The sequence below is a fragment of the Delphinus delphis genome, chromosome 3, assembly GCF_949987515.2.
Source record: "Delphinus delphis chromosome 3, mDelDel1.2, whole genome shotgun sequence".
NCBI lineage: Eukaryota > Metazoa > Chordata > Mammalia > Artiodactyla > Delphinidae > Delphinus > Delphinus delphis.
Window position 1 is genome coordinate 104,373,224 of NC_082685.1, and position 16,995 is coordinate 104,390,218.

The following is a 16,995-nucleotide window of genomic DNA, read 5'->3' on the forward strand; positions in this document are numbered from 1 at the left end:
ACCATTTTTCTAGGTTCCACATATATGCATTAACATGCGATATTTTTTTTCTCTTTCTGACTTACTTCACTCTGTATGACAGTCTCTAGGTCCATCCATGTCTCTACAAATGATCCAATTTCGTTCTTTTTTATGGCTGAGTAATATTCCATTGTGTATATATATACCACATCTTCTTTATCCATTTACCTGTCGATGGACACTTAGGTTGCTTCAAGGACCTGGGTATTGTGAATAGGGTTGCAATGAACATTGTGGTACATGACACTTTTTGAATTATGGTTTTCTCAGGGTATATGCACAGTAGTGGGATTGCTGGGGTGTATGGTAGTTCTATTTTTAGTTTTTTAAGGAACCTCCATACTGTTCTCTAGTGGCTGTACCAGTTCAGTGTATCTTGCACTGTTCTCCCACCAACAGTGCAAGAGGATTCCCTTTTCTCCACACCCTCTCCAGCATTTGTTGTTTGTAGATTTTCTGATGATTCCCATTCTAACTGGTGTGAGGTGATACCTAATTGTAGTTCTGATTCGCATTTCTTTAATAATTAGTGATGTTGAGCAGCTTTTCATGTGCTTATTGACCATCTGTATGTCTTCTTTGAAGAAATGTCTATTTAGATCTTCTGCTCATTTTTGGATTGGGTTGTTTGTTTTTTTAATATTGAGCTGCATGAGCTGTTTATATATTTTGGAGATTAATCCTTTGTCTGTTGATTCATTTGCAAATATTTTCTCCCATTCTGAAGGTTGTCTTTTCATGTAAATATTTTCTCCCATTCTGAGGGTTGTCTGGTTTCCTTTGCTGTGCAAAAGCTTTTAAGTTTCATTAGGTCCCATTTGTTGATTTTTGTTTTTATTTCCATTACTCTAGGAGGTGGATCAAAAAAAGATCTTGCTGTGATTTATGTCAAACAGTGTTCTTCCTATGTTTTCCTCTAAGAGTTTTACAGAGTCCAGTCTTACATTTAGGTCTCTAATCCATTTTGAGTTTACTTTTATGTATGGTGTTAGGGAGTGTTCTAATTTCATTCTTTTACATGTAGCTGTCCAGTTTTCCCAGCATCACTCATTGAAGAGAAGGTCTTTTCTCCATTGTATATCCTTGCTTCTTTTGTCATTGATTAGTTGAACATAGGTGCGTGGGTTTATCTCTGGGCTTTCTATCCTGTTCCATTGATCTATATCTCTGTTTTTGTGTCAGTACCATATTGTTTTGATTATTGTAGCTTTGTAATATAGTCTGAAGTAAGGGAGTCTGATTCCTCCAGCTCCATTTTTTTTCTCAAGACTGCTTTGGCTACTTGGAGTTTTTTGTGTCTCCATACAAATTTTAAGATTTTTTTTTCTAGTTCTGTAAAAATGCTATTGGTAATTTGATAGGGATAGCATTGAATCTGTAGATTGTTTTGGGTAGTATAGTCATTTTCACAATATTGATTTTTCTAATCCAAGAACATGGTATATCTCTCTATCTGTTGGTATCATCTTTAATTTTTCCAGCAGTGTCTTATGGTTTTCTGCATACAGGTCTTTTGTCTCCCTAGGTAGGTTTATTCCTAGGTGTTTTATTCTTTTTGTTGCAATGGTAAATAAGAGTGTTTCCTTAATTTCTCTTTCAGATTTTTCATCATTAGTGTATAGGATTGTAAGAGATTTCTGTGCATTAACTTTGTATCCTGCTACTTTACCAAATTCATTGATTAGCTCTAGTAGTTCTCTGGTGACATCTTTAGGATTCTCTAAATAGTATCATGTCATCTGCAAACAGTGACAGATTTACTTCTTTTCCAATTTGCATTCCATTTATTTCTTTTTCTTCTCTGATTGCCGTGACTAGGACTTCCAAAACTGTGTTGAATAATAGTGGTGAGAGTGGACATCCTTGTCTTTTTCCTGATCTTAGAGGAAATGCTTTCAGTTTTTCACCAATGAGAATGATGTTTGCTGTAGGTTTGTCATATATGGCCTTTATTATGTTGAGGTAGGTTCCCTCTATGCTCACTTTCTGGAGAATTTTGATCATAAATGGGTGTTGAATCTTGTCAAAAGCTTTTTCTGTGTCTATTGAGATGATCATATGGTTTTTATTCTTCAATTTGTTAATATGGTGTATCACATCGATTGATTTGCAAATATTGAAGAATTCATGCCTTCCTGGGATAAATCCCACTTGATTATGGTGTATGATCCTTTTAATGTGTTGTTGGATTCTGTTTACTAGTATTTGGTTGAGGATTTTTGCAACTATATTCATCAGTGATATTTGTAATTTTCTTTTTTTGTAGTATCTTTGTCTGGTTTTGGTATCAGGGTGATGGTGGCCTCATAGAATGAGTTTGGGACTGTTCCTTCTACAATTTTTTGGAGGAGTTTGAGAAGGATGGGTGTTAGCTCTTCTCTAATTGTTTGATAAAATTCACCTGTGAAGCCATCTGGTCCTGGACTTTTGTTTATTGGAAGATTTTTAATCACTGTTTCAATTTCATTACTTGTGATAGGTCTGTTAATATTTTCTATTTCTTCTTGCTTCAGTCTTAGAAGGTTATACCTTTCTAAGAATTTGTCCATTTCTTCCAGGTTGTCCATTTTATTGACATAGAGTTGCTTGTAGTAATGTCTTATGCTGCTTTGTATTTCAGCAGTGTCTGTTTTAACTTCTCCTTTTTCATTTCTAATTTTATTGATTTGAGTCCTCTCCCTCCTTTTCTTGATGAGTCTGGCTAATGGTTTATCGATTTTGTTTATGTTCTCAAAGAACCAGCTTTAGTTTTATTGATCTTTGCAATGTTTATTTTTGTTTCATTTTTTCATGTTTTATTTTTTTCTGCTCTGATCTTTATGATTTATTTCATTCTGCTACCCTTCTTCTTTCTCTAGTTCCTGTAGGTGTAAGGATCGATTGTTTATTTGAGATTTTTCTTGTGTCTTGAGGTAGGCTTGTATAGCTATAAACTTCCCTCTTAGAACTGCTTTTGCTGCATCTCATAGGTTTTTGATCATTGTGTTTTCATTGTCATTTGTCTCTAGGTATTTTTTTATTTCATTTTTGATTTCTTCAGTGATCTATTGGTTATTTAGTAACGTATTGTTTAGCCTCCATGTGTTTGTGTTTTCTACATTTTTTTCCCTGTAATTGATTTCTAATCTCATAGCGGTGTGGTCAGAAAAGATGCTTGATATGATTTCAATTTTCTTAAATTTACTGAGGCTTGTTTTGTGACCGAAAACGTGACCTATCCTGGAGAATGTTCCATGTGCACTTGAGAAGAAAGTGTAATCTGTTGTTTTTGGATGGAAAGACCTATAAATATCAGTTAAATCTATCTGGTCTATTGTATCATTTAAAACTTGTCTTTCCTTATTAATTCTATGTTTGGATGATCTGTCCATTGGTGTAAGTAGGGTGTTAAAGTCCCCCACTATTATTGTGTTACTGTCAATTTCCTCTTTTAGAGCTGATAGCAGTTGCCTTATGTATTGAGGCGCTCCTATGTTGGCTGTATATATATTTATAATTGTTATATCTTCTCCTTGGATTGATCCCTTGTTCATTATGTAGTGTCCTTCCTTGTCTCTTGTAACAGTCTTTATTTTAAAGTTATTTTATCTGATATGAGTATTGCTACTCCAACTTTCTTTTGATTTCCATTTGCATGGAATATCTTTTTCCATCCCCTCACTTTCAGTCTGTATGTGTCCATAGGTCTGAAGTGGGTCTCTTGTAGGCAGCACATATGTCAGTCTTGTTTTTGTATCCATTCAGCAAGCCTGTGTCTTTTGGTTGGAGCATTTAATCCATTCATGTTTAAGGTAATTATTGATATGTATGTTCCTATTAGCATTTTCTTAATGGTTTTGGGTTTATTTTTGTAGGTCCTTTTCTTCTCTTGTGTTTCTCACTTAGAGAATTTCCTTTAGCATTTGTTGTAGAGCTGGTTTGGTGGTGCTGAATTCGCTTAGCTTTTACTTGTCTGTAAAGCTTTTGATTTCTCCATCGAATCTGAATGAGATCCTTGCTGGCTAGAGTAATCTTGGTTGTAGGTTTTTCCCTTCCATCACTTTAAGTATATCATGCCACTCCCTTCTGGCTTGTAGAGTTTCTGCTGAGAAATCAGCATTAACCTTATGGGAGTTCCCTTGTATATTATTTGTCATTTTTCCTTTGCTGCTTTCAATAATTTTTCTTTGTCTTTAATTTTTGTCAGTTTGATTACTATGTGTCTTGGTGTGTTTCTTGGGTTTATCCTGCCTGGGACTCTCTGTGCTTCCTGGACTTGGGTTGCTATTTCCTTTCCCATGTTAGGGAAATTTTCAACTATAATCTCTTCAAGTATTTTCTCGGGTCCTTTCTCTCTCTCTTCTCCTTCTGAGACCCCTATAATGCGAATGTTGTTGCATTTAATGTTGCCCCAGAGGTCTCTTAGGCTGTCTTCATTTCTTTTCATTCTTTTTTCTTTATTCTGTTCTGCAGCAGTGAATTCCAGTATTCTGTCTTCCAGGTCACTTATCTGTTCTTCTGCCTCAGTTATTCTGCTATTCCTTCTAGTGTACTTTTTATTTCAGTTATTGTATTGTTCAGCTCTCTTTTTTTGTTCTTTAATTCTTCTAGGTCTTTGTTAAACGTTTCTTGCATCTTCTCCATCTTTGCCTCCATTCTTTTTCCAATGTCCTGGATCATCTTCTCTATCATTATTCTGAATTCTTTTTCTGGAAGGTTGCCTATCTCCACTTCATTTAGTTGTTTTTCTGGTGTTTTATCTTGTTCCTTCATCTGACACATAGCCCTCTGCCTTTTCATCTTGTCTATCTTTCTGTGAATAGGGTTTTTGTTCCACAGGCTGCAAGATTTTAGTTCTTCTTGCTTCTGCTCTCTGCCCTCTCTCCATCTCATTTACACATTGAGTTCTTGTGTTTTCTCATATTTTTGTTCAACAGCTGATCTGTAGTAAGTGGTATATAAGGTGGTGAGAATGAAGTGGTAGACACAAAGACATAATGCTTGCCCTCAGTGAACACATTGCATATGTACACACTCAGAATTGTTTTTTAATAGCTTGTGTGTGAGACAGATCTTCAAAATGATTAGCAGATTTAAGTTTTAGAGTATGAATTCATTAAGAACTAAGTGTTATATGACTCTAATAAAAAGGAAAACTGAATATCACAGTTTGAAGTCAAAGGAAGGTAAAATAAGTAGGAAGACTCACTTTCTTTGTGATTTAGAAACTCTTCTGAAATAATCCAAAAAAGGAGTTCTAAAGAGAAAACAAGTTTTCTCTTATCTCTTTCTCAATAACTCCAGAGAAAGGGCAAAGTATGGTTGCCTATACCCAGCAATGTGGTGTTTATTTCATTTTCAGTGTCTTTGCAAACAGAGCCAATTCTCAATATTTCTGGATTCTGTACTTTAAATTTTGCCTACTCTTAAAAATGTATTTGTAACCTGAAAATCAATACTCCTGGCATTTTCACATCATTTATAGACATGCACAAAGTGTCAAAACTTTTAAATTGCAGGATGGGCACATTCCCAGCTGAGGAACAAGGTAACACTCTGCCTTGTTTCAAATATCACTCTGTAAAAAAGTGTCCTTTGGGGAGATCTATTTAGTGCCACGTATCTGGCATTTTTGTGCTTTTTGTTGATGATTTTGCTTAACACAGCCCTCAAGTACTGTCTGTTCCTGAGCACAGGAAGGCTGTGCTGAACCTCACAGGAAAAAATACATGTGTTAGGTGAGCTTTGTTTAGCATGATTTATAGTGCTGTTGGTCTTGAGCTCAGTATTAATGAACCAATGATACATATTAAATAAGATAATCTTTAAACAGAAACACACATAAAACAAAGCTATGTATTGATCAGTTGACAAAAAAAAAATGGGCAGCAATATAATAGAGAAATATGGTAGGAACAAAAATTAATCCATCCTTGAAATTCATGCTCCCTAACATTTTTCTTGCATTAGGATTCAATGGCAGTCCTTCAGCAAGAACTTTGGCAACTGTCAGTATTCCAAAAGGGTGAGCAGGACTTGACAGGAAATGAAAAGTTTGTCATATGTTAAGGTGTTGATGGTAGAGAGGTTGGAGAGTTTCATCAAGGGAAGAATTAAAGCTCTTGGATTAGCCTTTGCTTAGATTAATACTCTATTTTCCTCTTTGCCAAAAGCCTGTGGAACAATCGGAACAGAAGCCAAGATACAGTGTAGATATTTACAATGCATTAATTTTCACATCCTCCCCAACATTTCCCAGCTTCCTTAACAGGGCCATGTAACTAGTTCCAGCCAATGATGTTTGATCAGAAGTGCTATAACTCTTCTGGTAGAAGCTTAGCAGCTTGTGTCTTCCAAACCACTTCCCCTGCATTCTCGTTCCCTGCCACAGCAAGCCCTAGAACTTTATTGTGGTGATGGTGCCATGAGAGGGCAGAAGCTTTGTCATCCTGGGTCACTGAACAAGAAGCAGACCTCTCCCACCCAGCCTAATGAATAATCATCCTGAGAAAGGAATTGTTTGTTTTGTTAAACTATTTGATTTGGGGGTTACTTTATTTCATATTGTTACATTTTCAATGTCCCTTTTTATTCACTGTATCCGGAATGCATGCACAAAGTATTCTGGGTCAGAGACAGATTTCTCAGTAAATTTCTTACAGTAAATAATAAATGCATTGGGCCCCATTCACCCTAGTCTTAGTGGAACAATGGAAGCCATGACAGTTGTCCTATGTGAGTGGACAAATGCCTATAAGAGAGATGAAGAAAAATGATTTTTCTCTGCTTATATAAAGGAAGAAGGCAGCTGTCCCCCTTCCCTTTTGTAAATAAAATCTCTCCAGGAGCCAGATCTCAGCTTTTCTTTTTTCTTTTTTTTTACATCTTTATTGGAGTTTAATTGCTTTACAATGGTGTGTTAGTTTCTGCTTTATAACAAAGTGAATCAGCTACACATATACATATGTTCCCATATCTCCTCCATCTTGCATCTCCTTCCCTCCCACCCTCCCTATCCCACCCCTCTAGGTGGTCACAAAGCACCGAGCTGATCTCCCTGTGCTATGCAGCTGCTTCCCACTAGCTATCTATTTTACGTTTGGTAGTGTATATATGTCCATGCCACTCTCTCACTTTGTCACAGCTTACCCTTCCCCCTCCCCGTATCCTCAAGTCCATTCTCTAGTAGGTCTGTGACTTTATTCCCGTCTTACCCCTAGGTTCTTCATAACCATTTTTTTTTTTTAGATTCCATATATATGTGTTAGCATACGGTAATTGTTTTTCTCTTTCTAACTTACTTCACTCTGTATGACAGACTCTAGGTCCATCCACCTCACTACAAATAACTCAATTTCATTTCTTTTTATGGCTGAGTAATATTCCATTGTATATATGTGCCACATCTTCTTTATCCATTAAACCCATCTACCTAGAGAGTCTTCAACTTCTGGATCTTTATCCCTTTTTGACATGTAAATCCCTACTGAGATAGCCCTCCAGTCTTCCAAGTACCTTGGGACTTAACCTAGGGATATAGTCCAGGCTCTAACCTGTTGGTCTTTTTGAAAGATAAGAGCTCTATCCTTTCAAATCAAAGAAATTAGTTGTAGGCAAGTGACAACAGGACTAATTTTCATGGTATGAGAATACGCTTTTTACATTATAAGAGGAGTGAAAACAAACATTCTCTAACTTTATAGCATATAAATTTCTGTGGCCTAAGAGGGTAGAGCAGGAGCATTGAGAAATCCATGGAAATTTTACTTCCCCACATTTATGATGGTCTGGCCTTACCTGAATAATAAAAGTGTTAAGGGTCAGACTAATCTGGCTAAAGAAAAGTATCCTTGTAAGACCAACTGGCCCGAGGCAGGGGAACACAATCAGATTCACAGGTTGCATCAGACCGAAATTCTCCGGACCACCCAGTTCCAGAAACTGCCCTGGAGATATTCTGGACCACCCAGTTCCAGGAACTGACCTGGGGACTTTGAACCCAGCCCAGCCTTCCTGCCTTTCGAGGGGCGGGACCAAAGGTCCCCCAGGATACCCGAAAAGACCACCAAATAAGGAATACCCTGCGCCCTCCCAGATTCACTACACCCCCTTCCCTTCTTCCCCTATAAAATCTTGCCCAACCCTCACCCGGATGAGACTTCTCTGGCCCCTTTCTCTCGGACCAGTGAACCTCGCCTGGGAGCGCTCCCTAATAAAGCTCACTTGAAGCTTTCCTCTGTTTCGCGGTGCTGTTTGTTAAGATCCGACCTTACGATCCTTAAAAGAAAATAGAAAACATGAGACTGAAAATGTAGCCTGCATATATATTTCTGAGGGCTAAGCATGTCAGGCCAAGGGTTTGGTATTGTATTCATCCAAAAGCATTACAATGATTTTGGAGGCCTTGTTATCCAAATGTGTCTATATATCAATTCAAATATTTCTAACAAGTGTCTGATATGTTCAAATGTGAGGGAGGCTCAAAGCAGTAGTAAGTCTCTAGTGAAGAAAAGGAACTTCCTTGGATAAATTGTGAAAAAGCCACAATCTCTAGAAGAGGCTGGAGACTCTGACTCCTTGAAGTCTGACACAATCTTAGTATGACAACTTAAAGTAACTTAACTACATGGACCTGGCCTAGAATGTGCCTTCAGGGGACAAACATCTCCCCAGGCTAGGCTTCTGCTGTCACCTTCACTATACTTTCCTCTAGTGATGACCTCCAGCAGTTGTCATTCAAACTGACTCTAGATTGGACTTGGTATCTAAAGGACCAAGAGAAAGTTCAATTTTTTTTCCTTTAAAGGCTAAAGTAAAGCTCTCAAACTGAGGTTATATTATTACATCACTAAGTGAAATTAAACAGAGATCTAAATATCAGCTATAAAATCTTTCTAAATGTAAATTCTAATCCAGGTTTCAAGGGAGATAGGAGGGTGAGGTCCTTTTGAGGAATCAGGGTTTGATTGAATGTAAATCTTTGGTGCCAAAGATTCCTCTTTTTGTACATAGAAAACCTAGCAGAACACAACATAAAGCTACATGAGCATATCCTTAACTTGAGTCTTTCCTTCTCGAATTTGGCTCATCAACACAGAGCTACAGGGGTCTGTCTTTAAAGCCCTAATATTCTGCTTTGAGAGTAGACTTGCCAATGAAAATAATAAAAATAATGTTTTTCTCCCATAAAATCCATATCCTCAAAAAACTGAGGTAAATAAATAGTGACTGTATTTCTTATATCAATTGTGCATATTATTACAGCATTTCACATGATGTTTGTTTTTTCCTCAGCTGTAATTTAGTTTGACCTTCGGGAACTGAAGCATGCATAGTTATAATTTTCCAGTTCTTCACAGTGTATAATTAAAGTATTTGTATGTATTGTGAATTTAATTGACATACAAACAATATGCTTATGGATGATAAGCACATACTAATTTCCATATCAAAAATTGAAAGTAAATAAGAAACTATTTTCCTTGTAAGCCTTTTGACAGAGCCTCTTTCAATGGCTTAACTTATTTTTTTTTCTCATAATTATGTTATCAGGATAGGTTTAGCTCAAAATAAGAGTATTTATCTTAGCCTTGATAAGATTCAAATGCTAACTGATACACTGAATACTGAATAGAAGTCAAACTTTAATTTAGAAGACAAAAACAGAAATAAGTGACAGTCATTGAGTGTAGAAGCATAAAAAGAGAAGTTATTTACAAAAGAAATTAGAGGTGAGGGAATGAGTGATTCTTCAGCATCCCTCCACCTCCTTCCCTGCCCTATGTAGTGACTAAGAGCTGCTGTGGCAGGAGTGAGACATGAATTTAAATGTCCATATGTCATTTAATAAGTACATGTCCTTGGACACACTTGGGTACGCTCTGAGCCACAGTTTCTTAATACATAAAAAGCACCTTCTTTCTTTCTCTCACCCCTTAAGAGGTAATTTGCTAGGAAATCCTTGTCAAGAAATCCTGTTGGCTCTACCTTCAAAATATATTTCCCCAAGTGCCCATCATTATCCTTCGTCTGAACAATGCAATATGCTTCTCCTTTGCCTCCTGCTTCCAATCTTGCCCCCTTCTGTCTGTTCTCAATGCTGCAGCCACAGTGAACCTTTGAAAATTAAAGTCAGATGGTGTCACTCCTCTCCTCTAAACCTTCTCATGCAGAGTAAAGGCCATGGTCCTTATAAAGGCTTAGGAGGCTCTACCTGCCCTAGCCCACAGTGACCTCTCTTTAACTAGGCTCTCTCGCTGCTATGCTCTGGTCCCTCTGACATCTTTGTTATTCCTTGAACCCAAAAGACAAACTCCTGCCTTAGGAATATTCTTATTCCAGATATCTCAAGTTTTTGCTTAAATATTAACTTCTCAATAAGGCCTACATTGACCACTCCATTTAAAATTACAACTTACCTCTCCCTACCCTACCCACAATCCCTTCGCCCCAGTTCTATGTTTTTCGTGGCCCTCCAACTTCTAAGATACTATGTAATTTGCTTATTAGCCTTCATATTTATTATCTCTCTTTACCCATTTAATATGTAAACTTAACAGAGGCAGGGATTTTACTCTGTTTTGTTCACTGATGTATATCAAGCTCCTGGAGCAGTACATTGAATCTAGTAGGTCCTCAATAAATATTTGTTAAATGAATGAATGAATGAATGAATGAATAAGTACCTATGCTATAATGTTATTTTGAAGATTAAGTTCAGCTGTTTAATACTGCTACTGTATTCTTGCCTAGATATTTCTAAACTTTCCTATTTATAAAATGTCATCAGTTCTCCTCACATTCTCAATTATAAAAGAAATAAACATAAAGTCACTATGTACATAAAAGATTACAATGAATTATATTTTTAGCTTCATAAATATGCTTGCTTTCTTTGAGAACTAAAACCCTGGGCCACCGACATTCATAGCCTTATTAGATGCATTTTAGTAAATCCTTTGCTCAGCCTACTGTTAAGAGAACATCCTGAAGAGATTAAGGCTCTGTGGAAACACTAAGTACACGCACACACACACATACACACACACATAATCAGAAACAATGGCCAGTTTTAAGATCAAGTGAGTGAACAAGGATCAGCAATAGCATAAAGAGGTGAAAAAATATACTGAGATCTAAATAATGTTTGCATCTCAGTTAACATTAACAGCTTAGTTTACCACATGATATGTAGTAAAAAAAAAGGGGGGGGGGCTTCCTTGGTGGCGCAGTGTTTGAGAGTCCGCCTGCCGATGCAGGGAACACGGGTTCGTGCCCCGGTCCGGGAAGATCCCACATGCTGCGGAACGGCTAGGCCCGTGAGCCATGGCCGCTGAGCCTGCGCGTCCGGAGCCTGTGCGTCCGGAGCCTGTGCTCCGCAACGGGAGAGGCCACAACAGTGAGAGGCCCGCGTACCGCAAAAAAAAAAAAAAAAGAAAGAAAGAAATATTAATTCCTCCTTGTCCTGTGGTAAAGCATACAACAGATAATGTGTGAAGATCCCAAAATTCAGTACTTATTTCTCAATAAACATCAGTTGATTTTGAATATTAAAACCAGGTATACTGTACCTTATAATTTGATAGCAAAATTATTCTGTTTTTAAAGTTTATTTTCTCTAACAAGCAAAGCACACTTTTATAATAACTTAATCTCTCCAGTAAATTTTCCTCCTGAAAGGGTGTGTGCAGAATATTACATCTGCACCAATAAATTGTCATTCTCATTTTATAACTCAGTCTTCTGTGATTTTGGTTACCCTACACAAGTAGAATGACAAAATTGAATGATTAAACGTAATGTCTAGTTTCTGGACCCGTGCAGTCATCATGTTGGTATAGATCCCTCATGAAACAAAGCCTGAAATGACCCACTACTCTGTCTCTACCACATCCTAGGTGTAATTACAATCTTTCATTAAGTTTCAGACAATAGTCTCCCTTCTCTAGGAGATTCTCAATGTACTCATAAGATCAAAGACCCATCAATTTTCTTATTCACTCTTTAGAAATAATTGTGAGATATATATACACACAGAAATTAAAAGGTTAAAAGGACTGAAGTATCTGCCTAAATTATCCTTGAGAGCAACTGGAAGATATATATTTCTATGACCATTATGACATTAAATTAAAACAAATATGGCGGGGCTTCCCTGGTGGCTCAGTGGTTAAGAATCCTCCTGCCAAAGCAGGGGACACGGGTTCGAGCCCTGGTCCGGGAAGATCCCACATGCCGCGGAGCAACTACTGAGTCTGCAAGCGACGATTACTGAAGCCCGTGCGCCTACAGCCCGTGCTCCTCAACAAGAGAAGCCACTGCAATGAGCAGCCTTCCGTGCACCGCAAGGAAGAGTAGCTCCCGCTCAACACAACTAGAGAAAGCCCATGCAGCAACGAAGACCCAACGCAGCCATAAATAAATAAATTAATTAATTAATTAAATGACTTCCTTTCTTAAAAAGCAAAAACACAAGCTTTCAATAAATATTAAAAAAAATAAAATGTGGCCAAAAATTGTTTCTAAATCTGCCAACTCTTTCTTCCATTCTTTATTAACAACCATTTTCATTTCTCATAGGTTACATTTTAACAGCTGAATTTCAGCCTTTTGTAACTCTCTTAACATGTTTTTTAGTTTGTCGCTTGGGAAGTTTTTCACATGTACAAATTGAGGATTATTTGACTCCAGGGCGCAGAGGTCCAAAGTTTTGTCTTAATAAAGACTCCTTCTAAGAGTGTGATATTTTTGGAGTCTATCATCACTGCTTACAAACTATACAAAAGACGTTGTCATAACAACCAGAGCTTAGTGGCTTAGTATTCCAGATTTTCAGATTTAATCTTTATACCTAAGTAATATCTTTCTGCATTGCTTTAAACCTCTTGTAAAATAAACGAAATGTTTACCTTGAGCATTGAAGAGGAATGCTTAAAGAATTTCCTATAAATAAACATATCTGTGTAATTTGTATATCTTTCTATACATAAATATGTGTATGTGTGTTTATCTATATGTAAATATTACATGCTCTATATCTGTATGACCCATCCTCTTCTCCACATCTCTATGACCTCAAATTCTGCCCATCCTTCAAGGCCCAACCAAACTCCACAAAACTGTCTCAGAAACACTGTGTTCCCATCTCCCCTATGATTTCACAGCCCTTTTTGAGCCTGTTTCCAGTACTTATCGTATCCTAATTTGTATTCATATGTGTAAGCATCTATCTTTCCTGAAAGGTGGGAAATATCATCTTACTTCTCAGTGCTTTTCTTAAAGACCACTAGTTATACCTTAAAACATAGGACTTAAGTAGATATTGAGTGAATGAATATATGTCTTTGTCAAGCAACTCCTTGGGCAGGGTACTAGAGTTCTGCTTTGATGGAATACTGACATCCTATGTTCATATGCAAATGGAGCTGCCTTCAACTTTAGAGATCAATGTTCATCTTAGTAAATATTAAAATGAGCTCTCTGTAGAGTACTGCCTCTTACTGTCACTTGATTAACTGTACTATAAAGTTATTTTATAATGCCAGAGAAACTGATAGTGATGTCTTTTGATTCAAGACATCAAAAGACTTTACCACAGGTCTTACAATGTTGAGACCTTAAGATTTTAAGACCAGGATTAATTAACTACAGAGATAGAGGAGTCAAAATACTTTTCACATTGGCTGGCCTTTTGAAGAATTTTCTATTCTCATTTCTTTTCCAATTTACAATGTAAAGACTCAGTTTTTGCATTTTGCACATGTACACAGTATAATAGAATTGCTAAAGAATTTCATAAAGCACACAGATATAAGTTCATTATGGAAACAAGACAATTAGGAACAACAGGAAGCATTATTTTCCTGTATTTTATTATAAAGTATCTCATATTGAATACTCTTCCCCCCTACTTTTCATGTTCTAACCCTAATTGAACCCTCATATTCCCATTCTAAGATTACTTCTTCCTGGTTATTCTTCTTTCCCAGTTTCTCTTCTTACTAGGCCATCAGGCAGGTAGTCGCAAATTAATATTACTCTTGTAACACACACGCTTAGAACTGTAAAGAGCTGAGACCCACCATCAGTCCTATATCTTGTTACCAAATCAGCCACACCTGTAACCCCCCTCCCCACCCCACCAAGACCTTTCCTCTTCGCCACCCATATTATCTACTCTCATTCTGCAATACTCAATTAAGCCAAAGCCCTCTTCATACTTCCTGAAATCCTTAATTACGTTCACACTCTTCTGTATACTTGGAATGCTCTTCAGTTTGATTCACTTCCGCAAACATTAATTGAGTACTTACGGTTCATCAAAGACTACGTTAGGTACTAGGAACACAAAAATGTAAAGATGCAGCCGATGCCTTTTAAGGATACATCATTCTTTTAATCTTTCTTTGTCAATTCTTTCTTGCCTTTACATGCTACTTAAGCTACTTCCGAGGAAAAATTTTCCTGATTCACCTCACCTGATACTACTCATTCTTTTACTTCATATACATATTCTGTTGGGCTGCACCCCGTAGGCCTACAACGCCTGCGCTTGCTGAGCTTTAAGATGAAAGAAAGAGCCCAGAGTCAGTGACAGAGACATCAGTGGCTTAATTGGTGGGGGAGCTTACACGTCCGAAGCAAGGTCCTGGAGTGACACCCCACTGTGTGAGGCAGATAGCTGGCAGGACATAGTGGCCATCTTTGCTCCTGGGGGGAATGGGAGACTGCTAGATATAGCAGGAATGACATCAGGTTGGCTCATTAGTTACCAGGGAAACCAGCAGAGAAGCACGCCCCTCACCACCCCTTTGATAAGGACAATCGACAGCTGGAGCAGGGAGCAAATATGTAGGAAGTTCAGTCTTGTGAGGAGGGTGAAGTTGAAGCAGGCACAGATTGAGTAGGGGATGAACTGAGAGTAGGAGAGCAGTATCTTGATGGCTCTGACTCCATATTCCATAGTTCTTCAATTGTATTATGTCATCTGTAAATTCTTATTTATTCATTTATTCATTTATTTATTTAATTTTTGGCTGTTAGGTCTTCGTTGCTGTGTGCAGGCTTTCTCTAGTTGTGGTGAGCAGGGGTTCCTCTTCTGTTGTGGTGTGCAGGGTTCTCATTGCAGTGGCTTCTCTTGTTGTGGAGCACGGGCTCTAGGTGGGTGGGTTTCAGTAGTGGTGGCACGTGGGCTCAGTAGTTGTGGCTCGTGGGCTCTAGAGCACAGGCTCTGTAGTTGTGGCACATGGGCTTAGTTGCTTCGCAGCATGTGGGATCTTCCAGGACCAGGAATCAAACCCGTGTCCCCTGCGTTGGCAGGCAGATTCTTAACAACTGTGCCACCAGCGAAGTCCCTCACCTGTAACTTCTTAGGTCAGATTTCTCTGGAAAATGCTTTGAAACTGCTAGAACTGATAGTAATATATTCGTGTTCCCTAAAATAACAGCATTTAATAGATACATCTATAGCATCTTTATGCTCTGAAACTTTCATACATAGAAATTATACACCCTGTGAAGTTCTAGAAGAGGCTAATCTGGTAAATAGTAAAAAGAGTTGTTGCTTCTGGGAGATAGGAACAGGGATTGACTGGGAAGGGGTATGAGAGAGCTTTCTACAGTTAAGATTTGCATTATGTAGGTGTATGTATTTATCTAAATTCCCCAAATAGCTATTAAGATTATGCCCATTTCACTATATGTAAATTTTACCTTTTTATGTCTTTGTTTTGCGTTTATTTCTTAGCTGTTTTATGCCTTTCCTTCAGTTTCTTTACTAAATTTCAGGGAAATCTATCCTTCCTTAGACATCTTATAATTTCAAAGATCATTGTGTCTTTTTTCTTATTTTTTTCCTGTTTGGTCAGTTATTGTTTCATACCTCCAAGCCAGAACTTCTAAGTTTTTGAATTCTTAAATTCAAGGTGACTTTTTTCCCTTCACTATTTGCAAATGTTTAAGAATATTTAATTCAGATTAGATTGTGTTAAGACTGCTTCTGCTTCGAGGATGGTTTATTGGCAGCAGACTTTTCATTAGCTGAAATGAAATGCTATGAATCTAAATTTCTGATTTCTTCTTATAGTAACTTTGTATGAATTCTATCTGGCATAGGCTATTCACTTTGAAGTAGGATTTTCCTGTACTAGTAATACAATTATATGCAACCAGAGTGAGAGTTTAAGGAGGCTAACTAGGTTTTTTGTTCAAAGGCATTCTCTTCTTTCATGTCGTGAAATATTAGGGGTTTTTTTGGGGTTTTTTTTTTGCGGTACGTGGGCCTTTCACTGTTGTGGCCTCTCCCGTTGCGGAGCACAGGCTCCGGATGCGCAGGCTCAGCGGCCATGGCTCACAGGCCCAACCGCTCCGCAGCATATGGGATCTTCCCAGACCGGGGCACGAACCCGTGTCCCCTGCATCGGCAGGTGGACTCTCAACCACTGCGCCACCAGGAAAGTCCTTACTGGTTTTTTTTTTTTTTTTTTAATTTGCACTTTGTTGGGAGAGGGCTTGGTGTTCTGAGTTTGTACTCCATTTTTACAGGAAACAATTTCGCCCTCATGCTTCCTGTTCTTCGTTTACCAGCCAGCCTCCGAGGGTGCATCTCCTTGACACTTTGACTTACTAGAAGTGGTGCCATTCTGAAACTCCTGTCTTGGGTTCTGCCCATTTTCAAGTCCCTTCCTTTCATTGTCACAGTAGCCAGTGCTCCAATCTGCAAGATCTCAACCTGATTCTCAGTATTTTCCCACTCTGAGTGCAATTGATTTTTGAGAGTGATTTTACCTGTATCCCAACATCCCCTGTCGCCCTACCTCCACCCTCATTCATACCCTGTTGACCCTACCCATATCTCTGCATAAGTCTCCCCTTGGGTATGGGCTCTATATGTGATTTTGCTAGTCTGAATGCTTATTTTTCTACTTACAGGTAACTTAAAATCTCTTAGTATTTTGGGTTCCTGAACCCAATTCCTGTGTGTGTGTGTGTGTGTGT